The 25,198-nt window shown below is 37.5% G+C and overlaps 1 protein-coding gene and 1 long non-coding RNA gene across 2 annotated transcripts in view; one reads left to right on the top strand and one right to left on the bottom strand.

The window, feature by feature from the left end:
• Positions 1 to 25,198, top strand: part of LOC135499222 (uncharacterized) — a 407,058-nt gene that overhangs the window by 366,864 nt on the left and 14,996 nt on the right. The window lies entirely within an intron of this gene.
• Positions 2,784 to 3,819, bottom strand: LOC135498574 (uncharacterized). Its single transcript, XR_010449105.1, has 3 exons — positions 3,730 to 3,819; positions 3,364 to 3,429; positions 2,784 to 2,958 (listed from the first exon to the last, which is right to left on the bottom strand). It is a non-coding gene; the product is annotated as an uncharacterized LOC135498574 (long non-coding RNA).

Below are 25,198 nucleotides of genomic sequence, written 5' to 3'. Positions count from 1 at the left end.
TCTTGTATGAGTGTCACTCACTGCTTTTTGATATCTTTGAATTGAAGTGGGAATATCAGGATGTTGATTAATCGAATCCTTTAATAGTTTGTTAAATTCCTTCTGTGCATCCAATTCTGTACCCGGTACTCCAATTATTGGTGTTCTGGTCAACGCCTGAGCACCCAGAATACAGTAAACATATGTTCTTATTGTATCATTTAACCTCTCTATTCCAGGATTAGAGAAACCATTTGATTTAAATATCATGAATTGTTGATAGGTTTGACATTCATTTTGTGTAATTACATCAAATACATTCTTGTGTCTCCTGACATGATCCTTGATGAAAATATCTGGATATTTGAAATTAGCCATTCCAGCATCCCAGTCTTTACTGAACATCGGTGGCATTCTATTTTCATGAACTTGCATGAGGAAGAAATTGATTTTAGAATCATTGATGTAATATCCGGGATCAGTTATGTTCGGGTTGTAATCCGGTACATTCCATGACCTCCAACCACCGTTATTTTCAAACACCGAGAAATCGTACTCGTCTTTTAAACCAAATTCACTCAATAACCCTCCTAGTTTCCTACGGTTAATGTTATTGTTTGTCTCATTAAAATCACTTTCACCTGGAATTGGTATCTCTAGATTCTTCATGATCTTCAATATTTGATAGTAAACATGAAACCTGTAAATTGACCTTAACAATGGGTCACTGTGATTCAAGTGATCGTCTATTGAAATACCACAACCTGTTGTAGCAAACCAAACAGCCATGTTAAATTGGTTCTGGTAAAACGATAATGGATTCTTTTCCAGTCGCAGACAGTCTTTCTTATTTTTCAGGCTCAAAAACCCAGGTGTTATCTTAGTTTCTTGTAGTCTGAAGAAGTTATTAGTATTAACAGTTACTTCTAAATTAAAGAAGTCATAGGTGAATTTACTTTTATGTTGATTTGCTATTGGATAATACATTTAATTTACTTGAATTTTTTCCTTGAATTTTGGTTAATGAAGACAGTAAAAAGACCATTTATTTTAATGGAATAACCCATTGAACTCTAGTATTCCCTTACCATTTCACTGCAACGCTTCACTGACCATTTCATGAATGATAGAATATATGTATTGTGGTGTCTGGTTCTTAGGGGTTTCTAAGCTAATTTGAGACAAAAAGGCCTGTAAGGGCTTTTGTTAAAATAGCTTAGAATTACCTAGATTCCTACCACCACAATACATATATTCTGCTAGGGGTATGATACAGAGGGAGTCCCACTCCTCCACCTCTAGTAATATAGCTTTATTACTCTATTATGTACGTACTTCGCGTAAAGGTACTGTAACAAAGAAGCAATAAATGCAAAATGTAAAGTCGTGATATTTTTTGTTAATGAAAATTACATGAGCAGAACACTTTGATTCATGACATACACAATTGAACACAACATGAACAACTAATTTACGTTTATCCTACTCTGACCTGAGCATTATACAATTGAACACAACATGAATAACTAATTTATGTTTATCCTACTCTGACCTGAGCATTATACAATTGAACACAACTTGAACAACTAATTTATGTTTATCCTACTCTGACCTGAGCATTATACAATTGAACACAACTTGAACAACTAATTTATGTTTATCCTACTCTGACCTGAGCATTATACAATTGAACACAACATGAATAACTAATTTATGTTTATCCCACTCTGAACTGAGCATTTCACACAAATCAACTGAAAATAGCAGTTGATGACCATAAATCAGTAAATAAAACGGAGTGAGTTCTTTAGGTACGCCCCCATACAACTAAAATAGGTAGGGTTAAAAAATCAACTGGAGAAACCAGTCGATGACAATAAATCAGTAAATAAAGCGGAGGAGCCCACACAACTATAGACAAGTTTAGAAAATCAACTGTAGAAACCACAGTCGGTGACAATAAATCAGTAAAAAAATGCACAAGATACTTGCCCAGACGACTCGGCAAGTTGCAAACATCAACAGCACAAAAACACTTAGTCAATTACAATAAATCAATAAAAGCATCCAGAAGTATTAAGGTAGCAGGAAGGGTTGGGCGTTTGTGGTTTCTGAGTCTGAGGGGGTTGGTGTCTGTTGACTGTGCTTTAAGAGAGACTAGGCATGGCACCAGTCTCTCTTAAAGCACAGTCAACAGGCATTTGGTTTCAGTATTTGGGTTTTGATTGCCATGACTGTACCCCTGTAAAAGTCAGAGGAGGAGAAGTTTGGAATGATGAAAGCATTGAAGAAGAAGAAATGTTATTATTGAGGAAAGCAAAATTTATTATGAGACTAGAAGGCAGTGTCCTGACTTGATGATTTCGAAAATGGCGGTCTGAACACATTAAAAGGTGGAACATGGCATTGTATCGACTTTGAAGTGTTCCGCAGTTAAAGGGAGACTATAGGCAGCAGCTAGGTAGGCAAGATAAAGTCATACAAATTTGCCAATAGGGGTCAGTCATATCTCTAGGCATGGCGCCAGTCTCTCTTAAAGCACAGTCAACAGGCATTTGGTCTTAGTATTTGGGTAAGTACAGAATCAAGGCAGCTCAGAGAGCAATGATTGAACGATGCTGTGGACAAGTCCAAGGATACTGCATCAGTCACGACCAACTTCTCATCAGAAAGCGTCACCACCAGCATATTCAATGTTCAGTTCCAACCTGTACCAGTCCAATGCACGCCTGTCATGGTCAGCAGTGGTCAGCTTAGCGCGATATGGAACATTCTTCCGAAACTCAAGCGATAGAAGTCTGCTCATTAGCCTATCTCGCGCACTGCTCCTTCTTGTCAAACATCGTAGTGAAATCGTGGTACAGTGGGGCGCCCTCGAGGATTGCAGCTAGTCGGACAGACGTGAGGTGGAATGTGGGCGGCTGCACTTCTTCGTTGATGTGCGATGGCAGATAGCACAGTTGTTGCGTTGCATGACAGCTGAAAGTGAATGTGATATCATAGAACTGAGGCGTTTGCAATGAGACTATAGGTGAAGTAGAAGCAAGGAGTGAAATGGGCCATCTTCCAGTGACTAATATACAGAGTAAGGGCACTGGGTGTTGTTAGATTCAGCATTGAATGTATTCCTCGTACAAGCGTGAATAGTGTGGACATACAGTGAGAGGTGAGAGACCCCTATTGACTACTTCTTGTAACTTTATCTTGGATATTATATTAGTATTGAACTTCTAGCCATGGAATATGAAGAAATTGAAGTTGTAGGCATGGAATATGAAAAATTATTCAACGGTGAAAGACATTATTCCATGAGGCTTTGCCGTGATCGCAAAGGACGCGACGCGATTGGTTCACATGCCAATGAGGTATGATAATGATAATTACCTCTATAATGCTACTTGGATAGCGACTGTGTCGTTGACTGCAACAGTGGTCTATGTCAATGTGTGCCTGTAATGTCAATGAAGTATGATGAGGTGATGACGATAGTGCAATTATTAAATATTGGCAAGAGATCATACTACAACATAGGTCTTGTTTTTGACAGATGACTGTGCGACATTCCCATTGGGTCTTGTTAGAGTCAGCGCTGCATGTATTCCTTGTACAAGCTTGAATAGTTGTGACGGACTTTGAGGGGTGAGAGACCCCTATCGGCTACTTCGTCTAACTTTATCTTGCCTACCTAGCTGCTAGCAATAGTGCCCCTTTATCAAGACTGAAACCCACTGTGCGGGGCTAAGAAATTACCTTTATAATCCTAGTTGGATAACCACTGTGTAGATGATTTGAAGAGTGCTCTGTGGATCTGTGCCTGTAATGTCAATGAAAGTATGATGAGGTGATGACGATAGTGGAATGACGAAATATTGGAAAGATATCTATTCCTAGAAGAACATATGTCCTGTTTTGACTAGGTGGCGCATTTTAGAATCAGCAGTGAGCACTGTGTGTAACATGGTGGAGGCAGCGGAGATAATAACTGTGTCGAAAGTATTGTTATAGGGCCTTCACGATTGAAAAGACGTAGTTTGATCGCATTCAACTATAAATCCATTGAACAGTTGTGTTCCTTTAGTCAACCTATGACCTTCTGTTGGTCCATGATCGGGGATTGTAAACTGTAAATGTATTATGGACTGGGAGACGGGGGAAACACAAGTGAAATAGACCAAAACAAGTGATTTTGGGGCTTTGGTTTAGACGCATGCCCCACATGCGCCATGCGGGATTATACGGTTCATGTGAACTTGTTGACATCTACATGATCTAGTGCTGTTATTGGTCATGGTACATGGTAGGCCTAATCATCATGGCTATATGTTTGAGGAAAAGCTCGGAGTAAAATGAACTGCCGATGAATAATGATGTTGTTCATGTTTACCATGTTTACTAGTACATAGCCATAGGGTATGCACTGGCCAGTGCACTTTCTGCACGTCGTCATGGTCATGTACGTGATACCATGCATATTTTGTTGTTTGAATGCGCATGCTTTTTGGGCAAAAACAATTGTACCAACACTAATGAATAATGTCTTCTTATCCCTATGACTCCATACACAGTGAGGGCATTGTCCCATTCCCATCAAATGGTAACTTATTGTACCGTATTAGGGTGGAAGTTGGGGAGCAGATACCTACCGTTGCACGCCTGTCATAATCAGTAGTGATGAGCTTAGCGCGATATGGAACATTCTTCAGAAACTCAAGCGAGGGAAGTCTGCTCATTAGCATATCTCGCGCACTGCTCCTTCTTGTCAAACATCGTAGTGAAATCGTAATGGAAAACGTCTGGCTTTGCGCCAGACGTTGAGACTAACAAGTGAAGAACTAATAGGTAAAGAACTTCTACTTGCGCGAGACTGCTCTGATAAAATTATCATTGCAGAGACTACGGTGACGTACACATATATTTTTTACAATCAAAAATGCCCTCAAAAGACGACATGGAATGATTATTTTATTGATATTTCCTACTATATACCTTCCAATTATCACTTTATACAAATAGATCGGCGTTAGGTCGCATGCTTTTCTTTCCTGGTGACACTATAAAGCAAAATAGTTGCAACCCCGTAAATGCGCTATAAGTCCAATAATAAGTGACGGTGACCCGTTATAAATGTTTCGCCAGCTTCGCTTTTTTGCCGCTACGCGGCGCGTTGGGCCCTTGCATCAAGACAAGTTTTCAGAATCTATGGCTCCGATGCCTACTGCGCATGCTCCCGCCTCATTCTTATTCTATATTAAACCGGCGGCGCAACCTCGTGAACCATCGGAATGCGGATGCCTATATAACTGGCGACGGGAATTCCGTATTTCAATGGTCCGCTGGTAGGTTGTTCTAGACATACAAATACAAATATGCATACATAATAACAAAATAACCTCGCCTCTTATCAAAAATAGGTTGCAGTCAGAGGATCAAGCAACTGGGTCCATATATATATCGTCATCTGCCGGTCGTAGGAATCGTTACATCAGCGACGAGAATTCCTTGACAACATCATCGGCAGTAGGGCGGGCATTATCGTCGTAATTGACACAGCTCTTGATGATATCACTCACTGTACGAGGTACACATTAGAATGTAAATAATGAGGTGATAGGAATAATAGGTATTTTGAAGCCATTTTGACCAAAGCCCTTACAGGCCTTTTTGTCTCAAATAAGCTAGAAACCCCTAAGAACCAGCCACCTCATTATTTACATTCTTAGGGAATACTACAGCTCAATGGGTTAATGTAATCATGACTTACTGTATTCCAACAGAAAGTACAGGTCAAGAGCTTTCCAAGGATACCTCATTTGCAAATATCCGTTGAGAAATGGCAGAGAAATTGACCCTATTCCCATGCATGTGCCACACTGAATGAGAGATCACATGACAGCTGTGACGCGCATAATCAATAGGCGCTCTTGTTGCCTTAAACAGATGTTGTTAATAAATGTTGTTAATAGCCTGGTGGGATAACATATGCTTACCACGCAGAATACCCGGGTTCGAGTCTGGCCTATGCCAAGCTTGTTTACTGCGTCGGTTGTTTAGTTACATGTTACAATGAAAGATGTCGCTGACAATCGGTTGCCAAGGATGACAAGTTGCTGTCCGTTGCTAAGATGACAGGAATCATGGGTAATGAACATGACAACGAGTTGTTGTCATTGTACAACGAGCAAACAAGTGTTTGCCGGTTGCCAAGGAAGTTGAGATTGTTGTCATTGTACAACGAGCAAACAGCAGTAAGTGGAATGATGTACCAGTTTGACACCATGTGGCGCCACAGTAAAGAGCAATACTATAGTGGCGCCAAGTGTTTTTTCGAGGCCTGCTCTTGGAACTATTATTAATTTTACGAGTAAATAAATACAAGATAGAGCACATAGAATTCCACTCGGTTTGAAAGCTGAGAGGCAGCATCACATCATTACTCATAATCCCTCTTCTGCTAATCCCAAAGAAACTTTGTATGTTAGAATACCGGCACTGAGAGAGAATACATTTTTTGTACCCAGGTCTCTTTATTTGTCTGCTGATGTAACCATTTCTGGTGATTCTAAAAATAGTGTTGTAAATAATCTTGGTAGAAATCTAATCTCAAAGATGGTGGTTAAGTGGGGAACAGAGCAGATATTTGACCTTGACGAATACAGCCATTTTTCTACATTTAAAGATCTGTGGCTAACTGGAGAAGAAAGAAATGATAGAGTTTTTCAGGGTATTCAATCAGAAAATCTTAGAGAATTAAGATCGGGAGTAGCTGAAGCTGATGTCACTGGTGAAACAGCTAATGAAAAGACACTAAAGGAAGTGTTTGATAAGAAGTACAAAATACCATTAGATTTTGAATTATTCCACCATCATGCTCCATTTTACAAGTTTCCAATTCAAGAAGATGTGATTATTGAAATAACTTTAGCACCAAAGGAGGAAATCATAGTCACCGCAACCACAGCTAGCATGGGCTACAAACTTGAAAATATCAGTTTTGAATACGACACGGTTACTAATAAGATGATTGCAAATCAACTGAGCAACAAGTACAACTCTGGTTTCTCGATATTTTATGATTGGGTAGACCATTTTAAAACAGTTAATGTTACTGCTAATGAAACACTGATTAATGAGAACATCAACTTTCCAAGAATGTCAATTAAAGGATTATTGTTATTATTTGTGTCTGACTATGTAGATGGGGCTAGAGATTCAGAGAAGTTTGAAAACCCTAACATAAGTAAAGTACAAATCACAATTGAGGGTGTTGCCAATCAGGTGTTCCCAGAAGGAATGAGAATGATGGATCAATGGGAGGAGATCAAGAAACACTTCATGTCTGAAGATTTGAAGAAAACTCATGACTGTAACATGACAATGGAGAAATACTATGGTGATTCTAATCACTATGGTTTATGGTTGGACCTGAGAACTACTGAAGACAATAGATTACACGGATCAGGAAAGAAGCTCCAGAACACAAAAGATGGTATTCAATTATCTATTACAAAGAAATCTGGAAAGGGACCATACAAAATGCACATATTCGTGGTTTCTGATGCCCAGGTAAACATCCAGAATTCTCAGATTGCTTCACTCCAGCACTAAGGTGCTGCAAGAACAAAGTTCGCTACAACATTAGATTTTCATCCTAATTAAATGGATACACCTGGAAAGAAAGATATCATAAATACACTGTATCAAAGTTTACTGTTGGCATCAACAACAATTGGTTACTCTATGTTACTGAAAAGGTTCTTGAAAATCAATATCGGTCCCCCAAGTCAGGCCAACTTAGAGGACATTATTAAACTGGGTGGAACTGTAGCTATTAGTAATGGAACATTAGAGTACCTTTACGATCAAGGAATCCTACCCAGAAATATTATGAAGTAAGAATAATTTACTTAACTAAATGGTAACTGTAATGAACATCGATTCCAGCGACTACCCGGATCAGAGTTCAAGTGATTTAACAGTCAATCTCAAGACTGAAATTCAAGATGCATGTAGCATCACTTTAACTTTTGCAGTAATACCTTGTACATTTTACAACATCAGTGCGGCCAGGGAGAATAACCGAATCAAAGTTAAGGGGTTTGATGTGGCAGAGATTACGCAACCAGATGGTCTCTATGACCTACAGAGCTTTTCAAAAGTATTTGCGGAGAAGTTGAAAGAAAAAAGTATGAGTCGAGGTGCTGTCAGATTTGACCTTGAAGAACCAACAGGTAAGGCCATCTTACACTTCCTAAAGAGAAAAAATGAGGTGCATTATCAGATCTATTTTATTGGTAAAAGCAATTATTAAAAGAGTTATTTGGCATGAAAACAGAATGGCCTTACCCTTCAGACAATAAAAGTAAGGATGATGTTGTAAGCGAGAAACCCATCAATTTTAGACCAATTAACCATTTTGTTTTTCACTGTGACATAATCGAATCTACTAGTGTATTAAGTAATGGTGAAACATCTGATGTGCTAACCACAAGACCAATAAAAGAAGCTAATTTTGGGGATTTAATAGCATACACCTTTGAGAAACCAATAGCAATTCCCTGTAAACCAAGATTCAATAAGCTGAATATTCGCTTAACGGATGAAAAAGGTGACATCATCGATCTTAATGGTCATGATGTACAGTACCAATTGGTATTAACACATCATTGAAATTAAATTCGTTGAAATTAAATGGCTGGCATTGGCATGTTATTTGGATCTGCAATAATCAATGGATTAGCATTTACTGGATCTGGTTACCTTTTCAAGTCACTAGATAAAAACGGTTATGAAGATGAAGTGAAAAGACATGATTTGGCTCAGGAGCAATTACAAAAAGCTTCAACCGAATGGGAGGAGCATAGAAAGAGTACTATTGACTTTGTTAATCTTGAATTAAAGAGAGAAAGAGACGCTTCTATTGATTTTAACAATACTGATTCAGCACTTACTGTTTACAATCATTTACATCCCGATAGAACTATAGTACTAACTCAGAGACCACAATTAAGTGATTATTACCAACCTAGTGATGAAATGAAGAAATACGAGTACCTATGGATTATCCTAGGACTTAGTGGTTTAGGATTAATAATTTATTATTTTACTAGGGTTAGAAAGACTAAGACCATTGATGAGAAGCGGGACTAAGATTTTTGATGTGAAAGAGTAAATCCAAATGGATGTTGTAGTCTAATGATCAGTTTTGATCCTTTTTTCATCTTAAGTTCTTCTATGTAGTACTGTCTTTTCTCCTTAGGAATAACACTGTTTTCTTCTAAGGCATCTTTCATGGCTGATTCATCCTTATTAAAAAATAATACTAAAATTCTTATGTTCTCTCTGTAGTCCTTGACAACTGAATTGTACTTCTGAACTAGTAACCAAACAGTAAGATTGTAGTGCCTGCCAGAAAAGGCAAGATTACATAACTCGGACACCTTCTTTTTTGTGTCTCTCAAATTAGCACAGTCATCAATTAGGAATAATGTGTTAGGACCAGCAAAGGTCAGAGTAGCAAATTGAAGCACAAGGTCCAAATTACTGGCCACCGCTTCGGGATTAACTATGTAGACGCTCTTGTCTTGGTAAATCCATTTCCTGTCATATGTCTTATTGTTGAAATATGTTGGACAGAAAATGACTTTGTTTTGGAATTTGTGTCGATACTCCTTTTCTAAGAGGTCAAGGGCAAAATATGTCTTACCACAATTGGTGACACCAGAAATTAGCATGTTATGTGGCTCGTAAATAAATACTTCACCCATTTAAATGGATGTAAAGGATGACACACAGCAGTATCTAAGGGATTTGTACTACAACCCCGAGAGTCCCGTGGCTTACAGTTCTTTGAGTAAGATGTGGAAACAGGTCAAGGAAGATGGTAAACTTATTAAACAAAAGAAGTTAAAGAATTTCTAGAAACACTACCAACTCACCAACTACACAAACCGGCCATTAAGAAATTCACCTTCAGGAAAACAATGGTATCGTACATCGATCAACAGTGGCAAGCCGACCTGGTTGACATGCAGAAATTCGAGAGTAAGAATAAAGGTTTCAGATTCATTTTAACAGTAATTGACCTATTCAGTCGCTATGCTTGGGCTCTAGCAGTTAAGAGCAAGAGAGGAGAAGAAATAAGAGATGCATTTAAAGTGATATTTGAGGAAGCTAAACCAGTTGTGGCGATACCAGAAAAGATCCAGTTTGATGACGGTACAGAATTCTACAACAAACACTTCAAGGAACTCTTAACAGAAAATGACATAGAATGGTTCTCTACAAAATCTGATAAGAAGGCAGCGGTAGTAGAAAGATTCAACAGGACTCTTAAAGAAAAAATGTGGCGTTATTTCACTGCTAAGGAGACAGACAAGTGGATTGACGTACTGGATGACTTGGTCAGTGGCTACAACAACTCATTTCGCTCATCAATAGGTATGAAACCTGTAGACGCCAGAAAGATGGAAAACGAAGGAGCTGTGTGGTACAATCTTTATGGTCTTCACCTCAAAAAACCTTTGGTGATCCAAAGTACAAAGTAGGTGACAGTGTAAGGATTTCAAAGTACAAGTCCATTTTCGGTAAAGGTTACATGCCCAACTTCACTGAGGAAGTATTCCAAATCAAACAGATCATCTTCACTCACCCTATCGTCTACAAACTTGAAGATTATCATAAAGAGGAAATTCAAGGATATTTCTATGAAGAGGAATTGAGTTATGTTCCTAATCCTGACCAGCTGGAGTACAAGATAGAGAAAATCTTGAGGTACAAGACCAGTAAAGGCAAGAAATATGGATTAGTGAAGTGGAAGGGATACAGTGATAAATTCAATGAATGGTTACCAATTTCAGGCATAAAAAGCCTAAAAGACTAAAAACCTTAATTTAAAATATTTTTATCCTTTAAATCAAGCTAGAAATGGAAGGACAGATATTTAACGTTAACTATGGTACTGTCAATGTTTATCAGTATCCTGTTAATCAGTATCCTGTTTATCAGTATCCTGTTAATCAGTATCCTGTTTATCAGTATCAACCAGTAGTTTCAGGGCCTACATTTAATTGTGTTAAGTGCAATGCAACAAAACCTGAAAGTGAATTTGATAAAAATAGAAGAGACAATTTACTGGATTATTGTAAAGAATGTGGTTCAACTGAAATCAAGAAATGCGGTAAATGTGGATAAGTTAAATTACTAAGTGATGGTGAATTTGGTAAAGATGGAAATAGAGGTAACTGTAGATCATGTTTTAATTCATATTACAAAAAGGATTACCTTGACCAAAATGGTAATAGAGACAGACACAAAATTAGGGTTGGTCTTAACCGCATTTCTAAGGGAGAGTGTACTGGTAATTCATCATTCAATCTAGGATGTACAGACAGTTTCTTCTCACAGTGGTTAGAGTACCAGAGGAGTCTATCTCCAATAGTAGAAGAAGAGTTGGATCATGTCTTACCAATCAAGGAACTCAAAGATAAACCTGAACTGTGCTTTGCTTGGTTTAACATTCGACCAATGTCTAAAACACAAAACAGGCAGAAGAGTTCCACAGTCAACTTGAGTATTTTCAAAGAGCAATTAGACCGCTCATTTAACTTTATGGTCAATAAGCGTAATGAAAACTGGTTTGACTATCGAGACGAAAACGTGATAAACGAGTGGAGAAGGATAACAAACAAGTATTTTTGGGATAACCCAGAATTTAACGATATCCTTCTACTTAATTAATTTTCATCTTTATCTTCATCTGAATAAATGAATAGAACTTGGGGTTACACAAAACGCCCACGTAATTGGAAAGAAAGATTAGAACGATTTCATAGAGAATTAGAGGCAGAAGTAGAGTCAAAGTTGGAGCCTGAGCCCGAAAAACCTTTAAAACCTGCTGGGTCAGAAAAACCTGCTGGGCCAGAAAAACCTTTAAAATTTAATGTACTTCAAAAACCTGTAGTGTCTGCAAGATCAACACTAAACACTAGAAATGACAGAACAACTGATTCTAGTTATTCCCACTAATTAAATGGATGGAGACAACAAGGTTTATCCAGATTTAAGTAATTTAAACTCTGAAAGTCAATTAAACTATGAAAGGTCTGAAAAGCATACAGAAAGTAACCCTCAGGCTTTCAGACTACAACAAATATGTGAGGTTAAGAGTTTCTTAGAAAGCGAGATTGAATTTAGAAGAAAGATATTTTCAAAGTACAAAAAGCATTTAGCGTAATTACTGGCATTAGTTATAGTCTTAATTTTGTAAGCGTTGCAGCTGGCTCAGTTGGTGTGTCTGCACTGGCTGGTGTCATCACCGCACCGATAGGTTTAGCTTTGGGTGGTGTGACAATAGGAAGTGCCCTTTTTTCCTCATTTCTAAGTTGGCAGAAGAAAAGCATACTTAAGAAAATTGAAAAACATGAGAATATCAGAATGTTGGCAATTTCAAAACTTAACACCATCAATGATCTGGTGAGTAAGGCCATGAGTGATTCACACATTTCAACAGATGAGTTTACTTTGATTCTCAAGGAGAAGGAGAAATACATTTCGATGAAAAATGCCATTAGGAAAAAACAAAGGGAGACCAATTCCAATGTCGATGTAGAGTCTTTAAAGAAGACTTTTTTAGAAGAAGGAAAAAAGAAAGCTCAGAAAGAGATGCTAGAAAAACTAAAAGTTCAGTAAATCAAACAGGACTAAATAGTCCTAATCCTAATGTGGTGTATCACTATCACTATCACCATGACTTCGGTGTTAGGGGTGAATTTCCGCCAGTGCCACTACCATCAGCGCCACCATATTCATTAGTTTAATAAAGATTTTGCACTCAAGCGAAGTTTGAATCGCTGTAATCTATGTAGCCTTCATAATACATTCCAAATGGTAACGTTCTTATTCCATCTTCAAGTATGAACCTCTTATCATCAAAAGGACTGAGGCTTTTTTTGTCAACTTCTTCCAAATAGATTTGGTGTTTATCTGATCTTAAGTGTCTCATCTTGTGGTAAAATGACATACTCTTTTCAAGACAATCAACATAGTCATCAAATAAGATATCTCTCTTTACTACATTCTTGGCAATACCCTTTAATTTCTTAGAATCGTAATCTTTTGACCTGTAAGCATACATCTTACTTCTCAGGGCAATGAATTCAGTCATCTCGACTCCTCCTAACTCATCCTTGAAATAACCTTGCACCTTCTTCTTACTGGTGTCATAGAGTGGATGATCTTTTGGATAATTACTGAAGTCAAAATAGTGTTTCAACTCCTTTAAGTATTTAGTTAAGTCATCAGTATTAATGTTAAGTACAAAGGAATCTGTATCTAGATACAGTAGTTCAATATTTTTCTCACCAAAGTACGGTTGAAGAACTTCATAATAGAATTCATACATTAATAATTTAGACAATTCAAGTACTGAAGCTCCTATGTAGATTGGTTTTTTGAATTTCATTGATGTTTTCCTCATGCTAATAGCAGCATTCTGTTCGTCAAATACGCATATCGATGAAAACCTGGGATTGGCCATTACACTCCTGGCTCTCTCCCCGTCCGTTACCAATTCTATTTCCACCCTGTTCCTTACATTCTCACAAGTCTTTCCGTAGAAAGCATTATTCATGAGCTTGAAATAGTCTTTCTCAAAATCAGTCTTAGAATCCATACGTCTTTTAGTATTAAAATCAATGTATGGTGCTAACCACTTTGATTGTTTAAAACATATCACCGAATGAACCCTCTTAAGTACCATTCCTTGCTTGAGGTAAAATTGTAGCATTCTGTAATGCACTATGTAATTAGTTTTATCCTTTTGTGTTAGTATTAGTTTCTCTACATTTGATCTTTTATCATCGCCCAGTAACTCTCTCTGGTAAGGACTTAATTCATCATCTTCAATAAAGAGAGATTCGGGACAGAATGGAAAGTTCCTTGACTTAAATTTAATATTTCCTGGATACTCCAAATCCACCTCTAAGAAGTAGCCTACTTCACTATCACTTGGAATTGCCATAATCTGCTCTTTACTGATAACATTCATGTTAAGTGGATCAATATCTATCATTTCAAAACTACCATAGGGTTGAGGTTCCATCATGGACCAGCCATAGAGATTATTTGTGTCTACGTAGAGTAGTTTGTGGTGTTCATCTGCCTTGACATGTCTAGTTCCCATAACACCCGAAATTCCACCTCGTATTGCTTTCTCAAAAGTAAGTAAGATGTTGGTATCAGTCGGTAGTTCTAGGTTTATTCCTGTGTACTTCAAACCAGCTTGCCAGGTTAGGCCTGGTGCCGAGTAACAGTGACATGGAACTATCTGAAAGTAGTTCAAATTGACATCCCTGAATTTCTCAAATAAATCAGCTAAAAGGATCACATCAGTTTTGAGGTAGAGGTCAATGAACTCACCGTGATTCCTGATCTTGAAATGATCCCATATTACCTTAGCCTCATCATAGGCAGAATCAGGTGCCATTTCATTTTTCAATTCGTCAAAAAACATAGACTTTTCTAGGTAAGTGACATTGTAGCTTTCATGTGATGTGTAAAAAGAGTAAGGTACTGAACCCTTCTTCCTCAATAGTTTAAAATCAATGGTATTTGGGAACTTCTGTCTCGTAATTTTAAAGTCATCATCCAGCATTGATTTGGTTATGTTGTCTAAACTGGACTGCATGAATCTGTACGAGTCCAAAAACCTGAAACAACCGAACTGAAATGAGATGTATTCCTCTGCTGTTTTGGCAAGTAATTTCAGTTTCTTGTACTTCGGTAGTTTAGTCATTAAGTCTTTGATAAACAGGTGTGAATCATAATTACTAAGATTGTGAAAAAATACTGGAACGAACATGGCTTTATTTTCATTCAAATTGCATGAGCTGTGAGCAGCACCTCGATATCTACCACTGTAGTGATCGTGATCCTTGACCTTGTCATATCCTAAAGGTTGATTACAGTAATAACATTGTGTTTCTAATTGATATCTCTGCCAGTCGGACTTCGTCCTGAGAGCAGAGCTCGAGTCTTCATCTGTCATTGTTAGAGGAAAGTTACAGTTCAATAAATTAGAGAATTGTTCTTCCAGCCTGATTAACCAGTTACAGAACACATCTACAACATCAGCACCCCTGTGAGACACATACTGGCTACTGTAAAGTTGTGGGTAGTCCGAGTGAACATAAACACCAACAGCTGATGCATGTTGTTTGAATAGTTTTTTAGTGGTAACAATGGTATCTGTCTGAGTTGTGTTATCATTGACTGTTGTGCTTATCGCTTCGAAATCAGCATAGATTACAAAGGGAACTCTATTTTTAAATGAGTGTTTTTCAAATTTAAGCTGTGACCATTTACTGTTAGGTGGAGGCAGACTGATCTTACAGTAATCGTGTTCACCACATTTCTTTTTATGATTGTCTAGTGTTGACTTCCTGTAAAAGTAATTCATGCATCTCCTGCAAAGATACACTCTATGAGCGAGTGACCTGAAGAAAAGATTGATGTCTCTTATGTACATGAAATGGTCCTTGAAATAGAGCAGATCAATGACATCATCATCGTCATAATTCTTGGACAGGTAGAGAGGTTCTAGTTTTGCAGCATAAATGCTTTTAGCCAATTCGTTCTCTAACTTGAACACATTAATTTTGAGATTATTATCACTCTCTATATTAGTGATATCCTTTTGAATACATACAGGAAATGAGTCTATTTTGATATCAGTAGTTTTCGAACTCTGTTCTCGTGACGAAGTCATTTCTAGCATATCAGTAGTGATATTGAATGTACTCTCAGGATTTTCTTTTAGATATTTAGCGGCCAATAAAGACCAGAGAAAACATTTATTGTCATTCGACTCCACATTGATTACAGCTTTTGTTTTAAATGGTAATTTAGTGTAATGACCACCTTTACACCTCTTGTAAGAACAGATGGTCATGTTACAAGACTCTATTTTGTTCAGTGTAAGTCCAGACCCTTGAAAGTACCTTTCCTCAATCTGTGTCTTAATGTAGTTTAACTGGTTGGTTATGGCATAAATTGCCTGGTTCCTTGAAATTATGCTTTCCATTGGAGACTGTATGGGGTGTGTCGAGCTATGCTCTCTGGACGTAGTCCGGGTTACACTTTCACCTTGACGATCAAACTGAGCAAATACTGATATGCTTATTTTGTGATGGTAATCATTGAGTTGAAATAATACCTCCTCTAATTTCTCTCTGTATTCATACACTTGTTTAGCTTCTCTGTCAATCTTCAAACTAATGGTGACTACAGGCTTGCCAAATTGTTTTACTATTTCTACTCCACTCACTTTCTTTATGCCATCTAGCTCATTTTCCTCAAATGCAAGTTTCTTATCCATACTTTTAGTGATCAGTGATTGGGCTCGGGGTTGAGCAATAGGGACATAATCAGGATTTAATTTGGTCAGGTGACCTTTGGTTCTCCTGTGAATGGCCATATTATTGTATGATATGTACTTGTCACATGTAGTGCAAAGTATTTTCTGATTCTTATCAGTCATTCTATTTTATTAGACTAAAATTTATTAAATTCAATAAATCTCTTGAATTAAATAGAAATGGACTTCATAATCAGTGAACAAGAATGTAATGAAGCCAAATTTGAGTACTACTTAACAGACCAATTAGACATAAAATCCATTACTTTGAAATCGATAACCTTTTACAGTTCATGGTGGACAGGTGATTTTCTACCAGAGGGAGTCAGGATTTTCTCATTTCTAGTCGAAATAACCAGAATAACAACAAATGAGCCCTTAGATAAACAATTATGGTGTATGGATGAATTTAGGACATTATTTGCTCCTGGACTTGAAACAGATACACTTGAAAAGGAAGTCATGAAAGTTTGCGAACGGTATTTGGAAAATGAATCTACCACAACTAAAGAAACCATTACTAAATCCACATTTCCATACTCTCGACATTTTAGTTTAAGTGAGTTTTGTGAGGTATGGCAAAAATACATAAAAGAAATTGGAATAAGCCATGTGAAAATTTACTGTGATAACAATAATTACATAACCCTTGAACTTACAGAGGATAAAAAGTACCCTCTGAAAGTATACAAGTTAGATAAAAATGAAAAAATCAAGATTGAGAGAAACACAGAAGGTTTTCAAATAAGAAAAACCATAAGAGAGGTGATAGAAAAACAGCTCACAGTGGTGAATGAGTGGTTTGGCTTTAAGAAAACTAAATTCACCAAGAAAGGAAAATACTACTCCACAAGACCACTCAACTTTTACAGGAAATATCTATTCCTGCAAGCTAATTTGGTTGACAAAGCTAAGACCCTCTACAACAATAAACCATCTGACATTTTCTGCATCATACCTGTAGAAGATGGTGACCAAATAAAAATGCAGCGATACGAACCGAATTGTAAGAAAACGATAAATAAGTGTACTAATCACATAAAATTCGAAATCACTGATGAGAATGGTAAGCTAGTTAATTTCAGAGGAACAGAGGTTTCTTTAGAGTTAAGAATAGAGTTAAACTCTTGTTGTGAAGACAAGCACCTCGGACCACCTGATGAGATCATTCCATTAAAGGAATAGTACATTTCTTCTCTTTAACTACATGTTTAACAAGAGGGCTAATTGACCCCTTCCTGAGTGATCCCTTCATGACTGCTTCATTCAAGCCTGATCGCTGCTCTTTACTTACTTTTTTAGGAAGTTTCTTAAACATGATAAATGTTGCTAAAATACTTGCACCTAAACCTACATAGACATAGGTATTACTGGTAGATTCATGCAGTGATACATCAGTATTTTGAGATTGTGGTTCTTCTTCCTCTACTTCTTCTTCCTCCTTTTCCACAACTCTGTTTTTTGGGGAGGAGTACTGTACTTTAAATGTCGTCTTATCCTTTTTTATCCTCTTAAATTCCTGAGATCTTCTACCCAGTTCTCTAGACCATGCTAATTGTTTCTCTGATCGAGGTTTCTTAGACACTGAAACTTTAGTAGTATCAGTTACAGTTTCAAGTTCCATTTATCTTGGCCGAATAAATTCGAACTATGTTCTCATAACCAGGTTAATTTAGTCTTCTTTATCATCACTATCTGTGATATCTAGACTTTCATCTATTGGTTTGTCACATTCAGAGACAGTCATATTTGGTGTATTCATATTTGGTGTATTCATACCCGATGTATTCATTGATGATTCCTCATGACAATGGCCTAAAGTAATAAGTGTTGTTGAAGCTAGTGCCGTCAATGCTCCCATTTTGATACTAACCCATCCAAGCCATTTGTCAAGTTCATTGGTAACGATGTAATCATTTCTGAGGTCATGGTAAAGATCATCCTCGTCATCTATTGGTAATAACCACCTTGATAATTTAGTGTAAGCTTTAAGTACAGTCTTACCCAAAGAATCATTAAGTCTGGCAGCCATCTTTGTCTAGTAGATTCTGTGGTGTTTTAAGAGTTCATTTTCTGTCATATTATCTAAGTCATTTAAAGTTAGTTGTTTATTAGGTAAATACTTGCTTTTCCCAGTTGCAACTAAAATTTCTAAGTCTTGTTTGGCTTTAAGGCCACTATCAGTCAAATAGTTCAAATGTTGTTGATTGCTACTTGAACCTTGTTGATTGCTAGTTGATCCTAGTTGGCAACTAGAATTGACTATTCCTTGACTAGGAGTAACTAAATTTGAACTATTCAACTGCTTGTTTGAAACTTGTTGATTTGTAGTGCAGTTCTGTTGAAAGTTAGTACTGTTCTGTTGGTAACTACCAGTGTTCTGTTGGTAACTACCAGTGTTCTGTTGGTTAGAAGCCCCGACTCGAGCTATGCTCTCAGGACTGCGTCCGACTGGGTTTTGATTGATAACACCAATATGTTTCATTTGTTGTTCAATTACAGATGATGTCTGACTATTCATTTGCTGTTCATTTAAAATAATAGAAAAATGAGTGTTAAGTGCAAAATGCTGTTTTCACAAGTTTATTGCACTTAACACTAGCTGGTGCTAACTTAATACTACTGATGCAGTTAATGTCTCGACCTGCACTAGCACTCAAACTGCTTGTCAATTTCCTGGTCATATTCCTTCTCAACCTGGTAATTCTGGAAGAAAATACTTTGAGTGAAATCATACCATAATCTCTCCAAATCATTACCTCGCTCCTTGTTGGTTAAAAAAGGTCTAAATATTACATAATCAATTTTCATCGTTTTAAAGGCTTGGTGTAAAAATACCTTGTAGTTAATTGTGACCTACACACCACAGTAATGCAGAAATCTAAGGAAAGCATAGTACACTAGTCTAAGGTCAGTGATATTCTCATCTGTTAATTGGGGTTTACCAAAAGCCCTGTTGATAAATTCAATGGCAAGAAACCAGTCATATTCGCCACAGTGAAATTCAACAAGTATGGCCTCGCCATGTAACCCCTTTTCCCGTAACTTAGAGGGGAGAGTGTTAATACCCATTTTTAAAGCTAAGTGGACTGTACTTTCATATCTCTGCTTACTAAGACATTTTCTGGGACTTGAAAAGTAGCACTGTAAATACCCTTCCACAAAGTCATTTAAATATTTGAGAACCGATTCAGACAAACGTCTCCATCCAAGCTTTCTAAGAATAATGTCAAAATAACGAATCTTGTTGTCAATATTGATCTCAAGAGTCTTAAAATCATCATCATAACTGGTTGCATTACAAACAATGCAGAATTGATACTTCACGGTTTTAGCGGCGTTCCTGGCTAAATTTAAATTTTTTTGATACTCAAAAAGTGTCCAACGTTTGCAATTACGGCAGAATTGGGCATTAGTGTTGGTACTGACGTCATATTCTTTCATTCTTGGAAGGACTACTTTGTGTGTCTCAGTAGGCTTATCAAATTTCCCACTGTCATAATTCTTGCTGTCATTTTCTTCACTGAAATTTCTATCCATGACCCTAGGACGAATGAATCCTTTAAGATTCTCATTGTTCCACTCACTAGAATAATAATCTTTTAATGAGATGTATTTATTCATATTTACATGATAATTATTTTTTTAAACATTGTTTTTTGATAGAAGGTCACCTAAGACCTTTTACGTGATTTTAAGGCTTTAACACCCCCAATTAAACCATAGATTATGGAGCTCACAATAGCAATAACTGCTATGATCAGATGTTCAGCTAGAAAGCCAACAACTGCACCAATTGTTTTCAGGAGAAATGATATGATAGACCCTATTATTCCCGGTAAAGCCGCAGCTGATTTCTTGGCTAGTTCTTTTAGCCATTCAGCAAACTTCTTGAGACCTTCTTTTACTTTATCTGGTATTGATGGTTTTGGTCCTGGCCCAGGTTCTGGTGTAGGTCCTGGAGTTGGGTCTGGTCCTGGAGTTGGTTTTACAGATTTAGTGGCACCACTTAAAGCACTACTGATACTGAGACCTAGAGTTGTAAATGTCATTACAACAGCTGTTATTATGGCGCTAATGGTTACACCATACGTCTTAAAAAGTAACTTTATTCTGTCCTTTAGAGGAATAGTTGAATCTGGTTTCTTTAGAACATCAACAATTAAACGTTTAATTCTTCTAGTTTGTGACTCCCTGTCATTGTCTAACCTCCATACCTTTGACATTTCCTCATGCAATTTGTCATTTAGTTCATCTATTTGCTTTTTCAACTCCCCCATATCTTCAGAATCTTCTTCTACAGACTCTAAATAGTCTCTTGTTAAATTACGAAGTTTATTTTCTAATTCCTCTATTTGCATGTCCTTATCCCTCTTTACTGCAGCTAGATCATCACCAGCCTGTTTTAACCCTCTAAGTTCCCTCAAGGCATATTCAGTAAAACCCAGTGTTTTAAGTTCATCATCATCAGAATCTATCAGTTTATCTATTGGTTGGTTTGAACTGTTTACCTCATTAATTAATATATCTGTTTGAGTGGATGCAGATTTAGGTTCCCTTACTGATTCCGGGCCTTCCATAGGTGCCATTCTAGGTCCTTCCATAGGTGCTGGTTCATCAGGTGCAATCATACCTCTAATCATGTCAGCAAATCTAGTACCAAACTTATTCTTTAATGTTCTTTCAGCATAGAAGTCTCCATCACCCTTAGTTAAAGGAATTAACTTGGTAATGGTTTCATCAGTATTATGATAGTCAAATAAATTTTCGTTTTCAAATTTACCTTTTATCAAATCAACTTCATAATTTGTTTTCGGAACGTAATAAAGTTTGTTTCCAGAGTAACTAATGTGTGGTGCAAGGTTACTCAATTTGTTCTTGTCATATTTCCATTTTGTTTCTTCCAATGCTTTTGCAAGTTTATCCTCTACTTCATCGTAACTTAACTCCTTTTCCATCAATTCAGGGACAATACCTCTTGCTCTATCTGGAGTTTTAGTGAATGAAGTTTCAGTAGTTAGATTTGTATTACCTGTGTTGTATGTTGTGCCGTCATCTTGATAAATTCTATTATTTCTCCAATCAGGAAGACCATCCACATCAGGATTGTAATAAGGATCGTAATCATCCATTTCATAATCTTCTCCTCCTTCAGCCATAATTACTTATTTATCTAACCATAAAAACAATCAATGTACCAACAACTGAGTAAAGCATGAATTTGATTGTTTCATGAGTATCATCCTCCCTCTCAACTTTGGTGTCCCGTTTAGTAGTAGGAGTATTCTTTGATGTTTCAGTTGTTTTTGGTGAATCAACATTACTCTTTGGCGTATGACTGGTCTTGACAGTATCAACACTACTCTTAACTCTTATTTTCTTAGAACTATTTCCTTCCATCAGTGGTGGTGGTAAGGTCTTTTTGTGGTTAATGTCATTCTTACCAGGTTTAGCATTTTTTGGTGCTATTAAAATGTTATTATTGTAGTTATCCAGCTTACCAATAACGAGTACCATATTTGACCCTATGACATACAATCCTGGTGCTATTACATAATCTAGTCTTGTATGAGTGTCACTCACTGCTTTTTGGTATCTTTGAATTGAAGTGGGAATATCAGGATGTTGATTAATCGAGTCCTTTAATAGTTTGTTAAATTCCTTCTGAGCATCCAATTCTGTACCCGGTACTCCAATTATTGGTGTTCTGGTCAACGCCTGAGCACCCAGAATACAGTAAACATATGTTCTTATTGTGTCATTCAACCTCTCTATTCCAGGATTAGAGAAACCATTTGATTTAAATATCATGAATTGTTGATGGGTTTCACATTCATTTTGTGTAATTACATCAAATACATTCTTGTGTTGTTTCACATGATACTTAATGAAGGTATCTGGATATTTGAAATTAACCATTCCAGCATCCCAATCAGATTTAAACATTGGTGGCATTCTATTTTCATGAACTTGCATGAGGAAGAAATTGATTTTAGAATCATTGATGTAATATCCGGGATCGTTATGTTCGGGTTGTAATCCGGTACACTCCAGGAAGTCCATCCCTCATTACTTTCAAACACTGAGAAATCAAATTCGTCTTTTAAACCAAATTCACTCAATAACCCTCCTAGTTTCCTACGGTTAATGTTATTGTTTGTCTCATTGAAATCACTTTCACCTGGAATTGGTATCTCTAGATTCTTCATGATCTTCAATATTTGATAGTAAACATGAAATCTGTAAATTTACCTTATCAATGGGTCACTGTGATTCAAGTGATCATCTATTGAAATACCACAACCGGTAGTAGCAAACCAAACAGCCATGTTAAATTGGTTCTGGTAAAACGATAATGGATTCTTTTCCAGTCGCAGACAGTCTTTCTTATTTTTCAGGCTCAAAAACCCAGGTGTTATCTTAGTTTCTTGTAGTCTGAAGAAATTGTTACTGTTAACAGTTACTTCTAAATTAAAGAAGTCATAGTTGAAGTTACTTTTATGTTGAGTTGCTATTGGATAATACATTTAATTTACTTGAATTTTTCCTTGAGTTTTGGATAATGAAGACAGTAAAAAGGCCATTTATTTTAAGGAATTAACCCATTGAGCTGTAGTATTCCCTAAGAATGTAGATAATGAGGTGGCTGGTTCTTAGGGGTTTCTAAGCTAATTTGAGACAAAAAGGCCTGTAAGGGCTTTGGTCAAAATGGCTTCGAAATACCTAGGATTCCTATCACCCCATTATCTACATTCTAACATCAGATGCAGAAAATTGAGATGCCAACGGATGAGCAAACCTATCACGTCGATATTTTAAAACGCCGGAAACGCAAGGGAAAGCTCCAATTCTTCGTACACTACAGAGGCTGGCTGTCGAGTTTTGACGAATGGGTGGACAAAGGACAAGTGACTCCCCTTACATAACAGAGGAGGGGTCACTCGTCGATACAAAGGAAGGAGGCCTGAAGGCGGTGAGAGATTGCCAGGCCATCTTCGATCATCATTAGAGCTTGCTCGCGTTTCATATTAATTTGACTGTGAAAGAAACTTATTGAGACGGATGTCAACATCATCTCATCGTATACTGTGAAAAAAACAATTACACTAGATGCCCTCTTTACCATGATGGAAGAAGGGCAAAGTTTCGACGGCAGAATTGCTTTGCCCTTTGGGGCCATAATTCAATGGGCGCCCTTGAGCGGGAAAGCATAATTTACTATGCGCTTGATCGAAAATGCCAGTCGTATCTTCGATAGACCATTCGACTACTTATATATCTTCTATGGGCAGCGAAGTAAAACCGTGGCTGAAATTGAAAGTGACACGACGAGAAAGCGAATAATGCTAGTTCAAGGACTGTCCGAAAATATGGACGATTACATTCACTCGCAACAGCATAACGGAGAGCAGAAATTCGGATTGCATATCTACGACGATTTAATGGAGGACGTCTCGAAGAGCAAAGCTATTTCCGATATGGCGACAAGAAAATGTCATCATAATTCACTTTCCTGGATAATTTTGATGCAAAATATGTTCTACCAAGGCTCGGAACGCATTACTCTACAACGCTGCGCCCATATTTACGTGCTATTCCATAGTCCATTGGATAAATCTACAGCCCGTCATCTCGGCTCCAGGATTATGCCGGCCAACCAACGGCTTTTCATGGAAATTTATGAAAAGGCAACTTCAAAACCGAACGGATATCTTTTCGTCGACGGCACTCAAAATAGTCCGGGGGAGATTCGCTTCAGGACAGACCTTTTCGGAGACTATCAAAGAATATTTGTACCACGAAAATTGTACAACAATATATAGTAAGCGAATTTGGCAAAAAAAACCCGCTAAGAACGATGTGATAGGCTTCGCTTGGATGCGGTGTGTAAGAAGACAACAATAAACATTGAGTCAAAAGAGATCGTTTCGTGCAATTATTTATTACCAGTGCCAGTATAGTTTAAGATGCTACCAAATAATAGACACCTCATGGAGCAATTAATTCGGAGTAAACAGAAGGGGAGACGCAAAGGAACGGGGAGGAGACAGTCTTATGATAGGCAGAGGAATCTCCCTCGCGATTCCACCACTGCCGCCGATCATATCGATTTTTTATCGCTCTTGAGCAAAACTAGCAAAAAGAATCAAGCAAAACTCTTGGAAATCGCCAACGCGGAGCAAATGGACGCTTTGCTCGAATGCATCCACAACGTGGGTAATAGAAATGTGAGCGGCATTTCAGCGGATAAGATCAGGAAATTGCAGAAACACAGCTCTATGGTACAGAAGCTCTTAAAAATTTTAAAAATGAAACTTTTCAGTCAGGCTCGAAGAAGAGAGACAAAAGCTTTATTCGATCGCGTAGCGGATTACGGGGAAAAGAATGTACTCGATCTGATCGCGCCCACTTTGAAATTACACCACCCCTTTATTAAGGACATTATGAAAAATTACGTAAGACGTCACCGTTCAACGATAGACTGGGATCCGTTCAGCTACGAATTAATACTCGAGGGAACAAAGTTACCCAATACAAATATCGTACGAAACATTGAATTCCTAATGAAGCCGGAGAGCATGAACTATGTTGTCCCGCCGGGGGCCACCGAATTGAGAGATGCCTTCTTGAAGATCGGAGTGCCGCCGGGATTGACAGCCAATACACCAGAAATGAAGAGACCGTCTACCAACACACCCCCACTACTATCAGAGGGAAAAAAACCGAAACTTTTCGCTGATGAGGACGGTTCCAAATTGACACAGATTCAGAGCGCTATTACGAAGTCAAAATTGTTATCTCTACTCG

Source organism: Lineus longissimus, chromosome 14, assembly GCF_910592395.1.
Source record: "Lineus longissimus chromosome 14, tnLinLong1.2, whole genome shotgun sequence".
NCBI lineage: Eukaryota > Metazoa > Nemertea > Pilidiophora > Heteronemertea > Lineidae > Lineus > Lineus longissimus.
Note: the sequence above shows the minus strand (reverse complement) of the source record. Positions and strands in the feature narration are given on the sequence as shown.